Source organism: Limulus polyphemus, unplaced genomic scaffold (genome assembly GCF_000517525.1).
Source record: "Limulus polyphemus unplaced genomic scaffold, Limulus_polyphemus-2.1.2 Scaffold3399, whole genome shotgun sequence".
Lineage (NCBI taxonomy): Eukaryota > Metazoa > Arthropoda > Merostomata > Xiphosura > Limulidae > Limulus > Limulus polyphemus.
Window position 1 is genome coordinate 116,101 of NW_013669009.1, and position 10,950 is coordinate 127,050.

The 10,950-nt window shown below is 33.1% G+C and overlaps 1 protein-coding gene across 2 annotated transcripts in view; it reads right to left on the reverse strand.

Moving 5' to 3' along the window:
• LOC106469288 (ras-related protein Rab-7a-like) overlaps window positions 1-5,311 on the reverse strand; it is a 22,635-nt gene extending 17,324 nt beyond the window's left edge. Inside the window, exon 1 of one of the 2 annotated variants that reach the window (XM_013929774.2) lies at window positions 5,197-5,311. The gene's annotated coding sequence lies outside the window, so the exon portion shown is untranslated. The remainder of the gene's footprint in view (window positions 1-5,196) is intronic. The other variant, XM_022397767.1, reaches the window with a different exon arrangement.
• Between the last annotated feature and the right edge of the window lie 5,639 nt (window positions 5,312-10,950).

Sequence of the window (10,950 nt, forward strand, 5' to 3'; positions counted from 1 at the left end):
TAAAGCACTTGAAAATAACAATAATGATAACAGTAAAATTCTAAAATTTGCCACTTTGGAAGCAGTAATACTGCAACATTCTTTGCAAGTACAGTAATTAATAAACCTTTTTCATTTATACTGTACTCATGAACCTCTATCATTTATACCTGTACTAATGTATTTCATTAATAATTTAATCCACATTTAATTTATATTTAATATTTGTTTTATTTAAGTTTCTAGCAGTCCATGGTGCTTTAGAGACACAGTAAGGGTATAATTAGTGGGTCAGAGGTGTATTGTTGAATTATTATTACGTGACCTCTGTTGGTCCGACAAGTCTCTGGTACCAAGGGTGCCAGAAAATCAGTGGTGTACTTGTATAATGTGCTTCCTTTAGTCAAAGATTAACCAAATACCAAGATTACTTTCTTCCATAACACTTATAAATCAAATTATCATCTTGCATTTATTACAATTAAAAGCCATGTACAATTTATCTGCCCCACTTACTAAATGATCTAAATCCTTTTGTAAATCAGCATCCTCCTCCTCACAGCCAGCAACACCCTAGACCGTAATATCGTCAGCAAATTTAAGTAATTTATTGACCATTCATTCAACTATATTGTTGATGTAAATCAGAAAATGCAAAAGTCCTAACAATGAGGCCTGAGGTACCCTATTTATGACATTAATCCAGTTTGATTGAACTTCATTTATAAAAAAAAATGCTTTCTCCCATCCATCTACTTTTCTATCCAATAGGCCAACATATCACACACATACACACACCTATAATTTTTTTAAGAACTTTTTATGCTTCTGAGAATCCAAATATACCAACACCACACTCTTACTCCCATCTATGTAAGTGGTAATAACCTCATCAAAGAATGCCAAAATATTAGCAAGGTTCCCCCCCCCCCCTAATGAAACCAACATTTTAAGATTAAAGTGAGATACAATGAAAAATTTACAGAACTATAGCAAAGCTAGGTATCTGGTTAAAAAAGAAATTCGGATATCCAAAAAGACTTAAGAGAAAGAGCTAACTAATAATCTTAAAACTAACAACAATTTTTTTCAGTATATTAAAATATAGTTTTTACCTTAAAAAAAGTTCTGAGATGGCTATGCTTTTAAAATATTTTCTCCTTGTTTTTAGAAGAAAAGATATTACTACTATTCCCAACCCTAAGCATTCTATGAGAAATATTGGAATTGACCTGAATCATGTAGATCTGTCTCTTGATAGTAAGTAGAAGAATTGAGAGATTAATAACAGATGTTACCAGGGTTAAACAAGGGTTTTAAGGAAGGTTAAAGATCATACATGCAAGCTTCTCTCTTTCATTTTTTGGTAGGTAAATAGACAGTGGTTAAGTGTTTGAGAATCAGAGATGTGCTAATGCTATTCTTATTTTTAATGGGATTGTTATGAGTTACCCTTGAAAAATCATAAGTCAATTAGTCTTACTAGTCAAATTTAGTGAAATAATATCATGAAAAAAGGCTAACACTGATTCACCAACAGGAAAGTTAGTTTTATCTGTTATATTTTTGTTTGAGGATGTTATTTACCTAAATACTGGAAAGGCTGTGGAATTGTTGTACTTGTATCTGCAGAAAGCTTTTGATGAGATGCCAAACAAAAGATTAGCTAAGGAAATCGCCTTGGTTGGAAATAGTGACAGACTAGTTAATTGGATTATAGGGTAGATGAATAAGGGAAAGCAAAAGGTTTTTATTAATGGAGTCCAGTAAAACTGGATCCCTGCATGTAGAGGAATATCTCAGGAGTTAGTGCTTGGACTTTTTGCTTTTTTTTTATTTATTTACATTAAGTATACTGATAGAGAATAATTAATAAAGTTTGTTCATTACATTAAACTGTTGGATATTTCTTGCTGTATTGAGGATGATGAGGTATCACAGAATGACTCAAAGCAATTGATAAATTGGACAAGTATTTAGCAAATGACCTTTAATTATAGCAGGTGCAAAGTAATAGGTTTGGTAGTAATAATTTGTGTCACATTTAATATTGATGGGAACCCACTCAGTATCATAACTAAAGAAAAAGATCTTAGCATAGTGGTGGATAAATCTCTCAAGCCATTGAATTCAGTGCTCTGTTACTTGTGGTGTATTTATACATGTAAAAGTTACAAGACAAAAGCAGAAATCATCTTTCTACATAAACTACTAGTTAGGCCTTATTTGGAATACAGTATCCAGTTTAGGTCCCATTATTTAATAGGTATCCACTTACTGGAGGTCTACTAGGATAATTCTAGGTATGGAAGGGTTATCTTATAGGGAAAGGTTAAGATCTGTTAACTTATTTTCTTTTGAAAAAAAAGGGTAAAAGGTGACATTATTTAAGGCTACAAGATTATCTAGGAGATTGATAGAATAAAAGCCTCTGTTTTGTTGTGCTATATTCTGATTTAAAATAACAGGATGAGAGGACACAAGTTTAAGATTTGGAGGACAGGCTAAGTCCCAGTTAAGAGTTTTATTTTTCTAATAGGGTGACTTAAGAAATGAGTTGCTGTCAACAGTATTGTAGACCAGAAATTTACAGGACTTTTAAAGGAGAATCAACAATTTCCTGACAAATTGAGGGTGTGTTTGAATTTTTACTTTTCTGAAAGGTGAGTATGTAAGGACACTTACAAAAAATCAAATGGCCCCTTGTTGTTCATACATTATATAAAAATAGAAACCTTGTTAAAAAAGTAAATGAGAAAAAAAAAGTGTATATTAAAAAAATTAACTAACACCTATGTGCCTAACCACTTATAATCATAAATATGATTAACATACATTATCTAAATATAGTTCAGCCCTATTAATCAATAGATAATTGTAATAATATTCTCAATCAATGAACACTGCCAAACTACAACAAATATGACTTATAACACACACACACAAAACACGCCAATCATATCCCCTCTAACTCTTCTTTTTTCAAGATAAAACAATTTGAGAGATTTCAACCTCTTCGCATATGACAACCCCTCCAACTCAGGCACCATTCTAGCAACCATTTCCAACAATTCAATGTCCTTCCTAAGGTAAAGTGCCCAAGACTGAACACAATACTCCAAGTGAGGCCTAACCAGTGACCTATACAATGAAATAACCTCTTTAGACTTGTATTTAATGTTTCCATACATACAACCTAAAATCCTATTTGCCTTACCACTAGCAACAGCACAGTGCTTGGATGGCTTAATAAACTGATTAACCATTATATCAAGGTTTTCCCACAACTGATGTAAAACTAATGGGCCTATAATTACTGGGACAGTTTTTATCACCTACCATAGAAGGAGGAGTGACATTAGCTAACTTCCAATCCTCTGGTACCTGCCCACTATTCAAGGGCTTACAAAAAATAGGAGCAAGTGGCTGACATATCCAATCATAACCTCCTCCAAAACCCTTGTGCAGAAAATCAACTTTGCTTTGCATTGAATTTACTCTTGTGCTATTTACACAATATCAAGGATTTTTTCACTTCTGGAAGTTTTGACTTTCCCATAAAAGGTGTGACAGGAGAGTTTCATTAGATTATAAGTTCGCTAGTTGTATTGGTCATGTAAGGTTTAGAAGTACTGAAGACTCCATCTTTCCTATTTTTTTTTAAAGAATGGTCACATGACAGGGGTGACAAATGTTCTCTGGAAATTTCAATCATAAACAGTATTGATTTATCACTTTTTACCAAATTTTCACCCAGTATAGATCTCTTTCTAACAATCTGAGAAAAGTGCTACATCCAACATCTGGATTAGTTGTTTCTTGTATCTTAAAATAGATAGTTTTACTTTTGTTGTTTAAACTTGTAAGAAGTCAATATTCTCCATATGTGGATGGAATTCAGTTTAACTCCATAATATATATTTTTTTTAAACCTCTTGTTAGGTAGTTACTATTCTTATCTGTACTCCAAGAAATCGTTGTACCTGAGAATAGCACAGTTTCACCATTTCTTAATCATGTTAATGCCAAGTTAACTAATGTAAATTAAAAGCATTTGGTATAATTTTTTTATAATATTAAAATGCAATTTATAACTACATTTAACATAATAACAGTGCTAGTACTACTGACAACTGTACTATACAGCTAGTCTTTATCTGGATTTATAACTAAACTGGTTTAATTACTTTTAGTTTTAAGTACATGTGAACGGTGGCAATGCCAAATGGAGGCAAAGGGATGCCACCCTGAAAATTGTCTGCCTCCCCTAAAATTTTAATTTAAAAAGTTCAGTAAAAGTTACATCTCCCAGAATATGATTTATTCAGTTACTAGGCAACCATACATATAGAAAACCCATCCAACAAAATATTATCCCTGTTGTCTCTGCAGTCATTTGTAGTATGTATTATTAAAACTTCAAAACTGCTCAGTCAAGTTGAAGCCAGTGCACGAGTCCAGCAAAAAAATTAAATTGGAACCATGGAAACTACTAAAGAAAGTGTCTATTTTATCAAACAAAACTATTTAATAACTTATTAGTGCACTTCCTTGTTCTTTACATTTGTGTTATAATTTATGATATTGTTCCAACTGTTCCATGGAATTATGTTTAAGTTTTAAAATGTTCAATGAGTTTAATAAATTCATGTTAGTTAATTAATTTGCAGAGTCAGTGTGATACCTCAATGAAAAAATGCACTGAACCGATAAATAACTTTTACAACAGAAAAGTGTTTGTAATATTAATGAAAACATTCCAGAGCCAAATAATCGTTCTTTCATAAAACTACTTAGATTTAATTCCATAAGTTTCCTTCCACTTATTAAAAAAATATATATATTTCGGTTTCCTCAAGCCTATCTCAGTATCTGTCTACCAGTACCACATTACTAGTAGGCAGTAACAACCTTTCACCTCACCATTTTCACAATTCTGAAGTTCGCAGTGAACGTGATTTACTTTTATTTGACGATTTGTAATACATTTAATTTTGACAGGTTATTATATTAAATTAAATTCTTAATTAAAGGCTTCATGAAAATTAATATCAATAAAAAAAAATAGTAATAGTATCACTATCAGGGTCCACCTGTACTACTACTAGTCTATAGCGTAGTTTATATAGGTCGGCACAGTATTAATATTAGTATTACGAATTATAACAGGTGTATTATAATCACAGTAAAACTGACAAACATACTAACAAAACTTACCCTTATTTTTTTTAACGTGAATATAGAAGTTTAAACTCCTCTGTCCAGTCAGTATCAGTCACGAGATCACACATTAGACGTCATTGTCAATATACTTACGAGATAGGTGACGCTCTTGGAAATTTTTGACATACAGTTGTAAATATCCAAATCGAACGCTAATAGACAGTAATTCTGAAGGACCGATTTTCTGATTGTATATTCATCATTAGCAGTTTTTTGAAGGAACTTATTCAGACGTTTTCGTTGGCTGTTATTTATATTAATGATATTTTAAAATGTGATTATTCTAATTACAGAAAAAGTTTATATTGTGGAAACAGTTAGTTAATGTAGCTGATTATGCATTTCAGATTTCGATGCCTTTGTCATTTGCATTTCGCGACCACTCTGTTAATTAGATAGAAAGAGAGCATTTCTTGTTTGATACATTGATGTAGGGATGCGTGCGCGACAAAAAGATCGGAAGATATTTTTGGGTTTGCGATTCTCAGTATAACGTAACATAATGTTTTGGGACAACAAAGGACTTATTTGTCCATCTCGGCTATCCCATCCTATAAACTAAATTAAAAAATATTATATAAATAAATCCTAAAAAATTCTTAAAGCCAGTCCTTATCAATTATATACTTATTAAGCTTTCTCGTAAATTTACTTCCTCCTCTAACTCTTTTTTTTTTCAAGAGAAAACAATTTGAGAGATTTCAAACGCTCCATCCCAGACACCATTCTAACAACCCGTTCCAACAATTCAATGTCCTTCCTAAAGTAAGAAGCCCAAGACTGAATACAATACTCCAAATGTGGCCTAATCAGTGACCTATACAATGAAATTATAACCTACTTAGACTTGTATTCAATGTTTCTGTACATAGAACCTAAAATCCTATTTGTCCTATCACTAGCAACAGCACAGTGCTTGGATGGCTTAAGATACTGATTAACCATTATACCAAGTTTCTGTTACGTCTCCGTTCGTTAATTGATTTTTTTGTAACTTCGTTCCGACGAAAATTTAGCGACACAAGTCCTTTCTTAATAAAACTGGTTTATTCTTTCCGAATATAACTTTACGATACACTTAATTTCAACAATCACGCTAAAACAAACGCTATAACAACGAACGTGCTCAACTTCAATAATACTCTCTGACTGCAGATAAATTACTCACTGTCTACACTCATTGTTGTCACGTTGTGAGCGTCTTATATATATACCAGACAAACATATATCTAGTAAATGCTAGGGCATTCATGAAAGAACAAGATATTCTAGAAACGTGGCGTGACACTAGTCACGTGACCTCGCTGACGCAACAGTTCCTTTCTTTCATGACACTGTTAAGGTTATTGCTATCCAAATTGTACTTAAATTCAAATTACGATTACCCACATGCGTCATCTTGCATTTATTTTAATTAAACCCATCTGTCATTTATTTGTCCAACTCACTAAATAATCGAAATTCTTTTGTAAATCGGCAGCATCCTCTTCACAGCTAGCAACACCCAAGGCCTTAATATCATCTGCGAATGGAAATAATTTATTGACCATTCCTTTATCTATGTCATATAAGTAAATCAAAATGAGCAAAGGTCCTAAGACTGAGCCGCAAAGTACTCCCACTTGTAACATTAATCCATTCTGACTGAACTCCATTCATAACAACCCTCTGCTTTCTTCCATCCAGCCATTCTTCTATCCAGTTTGCTAATTTATTACCCATGCTATAGAGATAATTTTTACAAGCCTTTTATGTGACACCTTGTCAAATTCTTTCTAAAAATCCAGACACACTCAATATACACCCTTACCCTCATCTACATAAGCAGTAACCTTTTCAAAGAAAGTCAAAAGATTTGTAAGGCAAGCTTTTCCCTTAGTGAAACCATGTTAACTATCTAATAGAATTCTAAACTTTGTTAAATGGCTTTGCAAAGCATCTTTTATCAGACTTTCCAAAACTTTCCCCACAACTGATGTAAGACCAATGGGTCTATCATTACTGGGAAAACTTTACCACCTCCCTTGAAAAGAGGAGTGAAATTAGCTAACTTCAAATCCGTTGGCATCTGCCAACTATTGAAGGATTTACAATATACATTAGCAAGTAGTTCACATATCCAATCCTTACTCATTCAAAACCCTTGGGGAAATATTATCTGGTCCAGGAACCGTATCATTCTTTAAACTTTCCTATTTTTTTTTAAAGCTCAGTACTAATGTAGTCATCTTGTTCGAACTTGTTTCCATCTTTTAACTGTTCAAGATGTGGAATACTGCTAAAATCTTCATTAGTGCAAACTAAGAAAAAGTAGAATTTAATAACCCAGTCATCTCATAATCATCAGATATGAGCATTCCTTTATCATCCCACATGGGCCCTACCCCCATTCTAATATTATATTTACCTTAATTGTATTTAAAGAAATCCTTATTGTTAATTTTACATTTTCAGCCAATCTTTTTTCGTACATTCTTTTTGATGTCCTAATTTCCTGTTTGACCAACTTTCTTGATCTTCTATAATCTTGTCAATCTCCCGTCATACCAGTGTATTTAAATTTCTTAAATTTATGATGCTCTTCTTTAATTTTATCTCTTATGCTGATTGTGAGCTAAGTTGGGTTTTACTTGCAGTCACCCTTTTCTTTCTATAAGGAATATGTTTATCTTATCTTTAAAAAATTTCCACATTTGATCAGTGTTTCCAAATAACTCAGCTGCCCAATTCACAACAAATAATTCTTGTCGCATCCCTTCAAAATTTGCTTTTTTAAAAAAATTTGTAACCAAACTCATTATTCCTTATCTCCATATGCAGCAAGACATCAAACCTAATAGAGCAATAATCACTTGCATCGAGATGTTCCCCAATTTCGACCCTCTCAATCATTTCTGTAGTTGAAGCTAACAATAAATATAAAATAGCATTGTTTCCAGTAGGTTCCTTGACCAATTGGCGAAGAAAACTATCTTGAACAATATATCTTGAATAATATATGTTGTAAGCTATATTTTCAATGCAATAGTTTAGCTGTTTGCTAGAGAGAGCTGTTAATTATGATACTTATGCAATACCTAGAAAGTTCATAATCTAGAAATTTCGTGGGATTTGAGACACAATAGTACATTATAAATACGAGTAATCAGTGTGAGAAGATTCAATGATAATTCAATGACATATTTAATCAATGATTCAGTTCAGTGTTTGTAGTGAGGTTTGTTGCGTCTATTAAGATAGTCGATTATTTAGTAAGAACATTTTGTAAATAAGTTGATTTGTAAGGTAGGCGTACCATTAATCTAAGAATTTCTATCACAGGCAACAGTGTGGAACATAATAAATAAGGATCTCCATCTGGAAATGTGAAACAAATCACAAGTGCATGAATTGTTTTCATGACCTATTCATGCAACCAATCAAATAGGTCAAGCAGCTAAAGGATGAAATTGGTATTTGTGCTATTCTCTACAAAGACATGTCACTCAAGACATTGGATGAAGCGCCTATGGGTTTCTGTGTTGCCACACTTTTGAAATATCATCCTTGTAGTCCAGGGTTTATTTTAACGTGCAGTAGACCCATACTTGTGCAGTACTAAAATTTATAATAAAAACTCCAATGTCATTTAAAGCCAATGCATGACCATGATACTGAAAAGCAAAAGTACCTTTATTTACTGTTTATATGACAAGAAGTATATTTTCAATTTTACATATGCTAATTAGAACTTTGTTTTAAAATTTTTGCCAAATACTAAGATGGTTAAAACTTAAAACACTGTGTTTATATGACAAGAAATATATTTTTAGTCGTACCTATGTTGAATAGTACTTTAGTTTACATTTTGTGTCAAATACTACAATACTACATGAGCTTACATGGTAAAGAATGGTTAAAAGACTTAAACACTCTTAAATGCAAAACTATGCTGAATTGTACTTTAATTTACATTTTATGTAAAACACGACATGGTAAAATATGGCTAAAATAGTAAAACTTTCATAAATTCAAGATTTGCAAATAATGCCAAGTTGTATCTTGCATATAATCTAAAAACAAATGCTTCTCAGACTCAGATAATCTCAAACACTGGGTCATGGCACCTGCCTCAAAGATTTGTGCAGTTCTAAAATTTCCTTAAAATAAACCATGCCTTGTACACTAAATGGTTCATTGAAAGTCTACAGGAAGGATAGCTGTTCTTTGGAAATGATTGCCTTACAACATAGCATTTTAAAGGGAAATTATGCTGTTTTTTTCTTTGTTGATTTTTGCACAAAGCTACTCAAGGGTTATCTGTGCTAGCCATCCATAATTTGGAAGTGATAGACTTGGGGGTTATGTAGCTAATCAACACCACCCACTGTCAACTCTTGAGCTACTCTTTACCAAGAAACAGTGGAAATGACCATCACATTATAATACCCTTGCCTGAAAGGCAGTGGTGTGTTCAGTGGTGTGGTTCAAACCCACAACCAACAGATTATGAGTCAAGTGCCCTAACCATCAGGCCATACCAGGTCTACAACACTGCAGGGCTGTTATCAACATGTATGACTATCATTGGTGGGGCCATTAGAGCTTCTGTCACCATTTTTTCTGGTGCTGGTAAAGTGTCAGTGGATATTTCATGCCTGTCTTCCTGACAATTAGCTATCCCTCAACATAACTTTAACTCTGAGTAGTTATTTCTGGGTTTTGGGATGTACTGGTCTTGCCAGAGATGAGCACACATCTAATGTCATCTGGTGGTAATCAAACATCTCTTGACTGGAATGGATACCTCAGGAAAGGCTCCTAGTACCTTAAGGTCTGTCACAATGCATATTATACTACTGATAAAGTGTCATTGGCCACTGTGGCTCAACCAGCCTTGAGTTGGTAATCTGTATTGGACTCTCTGAGGTTGCAGTTCATGTTTTTTTAGTAAGGGCTTGGACTCGTGGATGGATCCATGACTGACTGTGACTGCTAAACCCTGGGAGACTTCATATCCACTCAAACAACTGTGAGATCTCTTACAACAACATATCTTAAAATAGATAATGTTATGTTATTAATTATTACATAAAAGTCTGAATGGTAAATGACTTAAATGAAAATTATAATAATTACAATTCACTTCCATAATCTTTTTTACACCCTAACTTGTTGTCCGAAAAAAGTGATAACATACATACAGTATCTAGACAACTACCCTGTCACTTATATCTCAACTGGTCTGATAAGCTCTGGTATTGGGTGAAAAGACTCATCAGCATTAGATATGTCAGATGTAGTGTGGTTGACATATTCTCCTTTACTTTCACTCATGGGTTCTTAGAATTTCATGTGTCAACTAGCAACATGTCTTTAACTATGGGCTCTGTGAATATGAATCAGTTTCAGGAGTATTTGGGTCATTGGAAAAGTCCACCTCCAACAAAAATTCTTCATTATACTAGCTCACTACATATACCTTCCGCACTGAAGTGTCAGAAGAATACTTTGAGTTTTAGGCCATACCAAGAATTGAAGAACAAAATAATTTTAGAATGGTCAAGAAATCTATCTTAAATCACAAATGTCTGTGTTGAATATTTAAAGTCAAATAAATTCCAGTTAGTCAGGAAGTCAGCCAGGTGTGTAGGTTGTAAAAAGGATCATAACTTTCCATTCACAGTTGATATTGTTGCGTCATCGAGATCATGTGATTCTCACGCTCTCTCCTTTCTTGAATTATCCTGTAATTTGGCGAATGTTCTA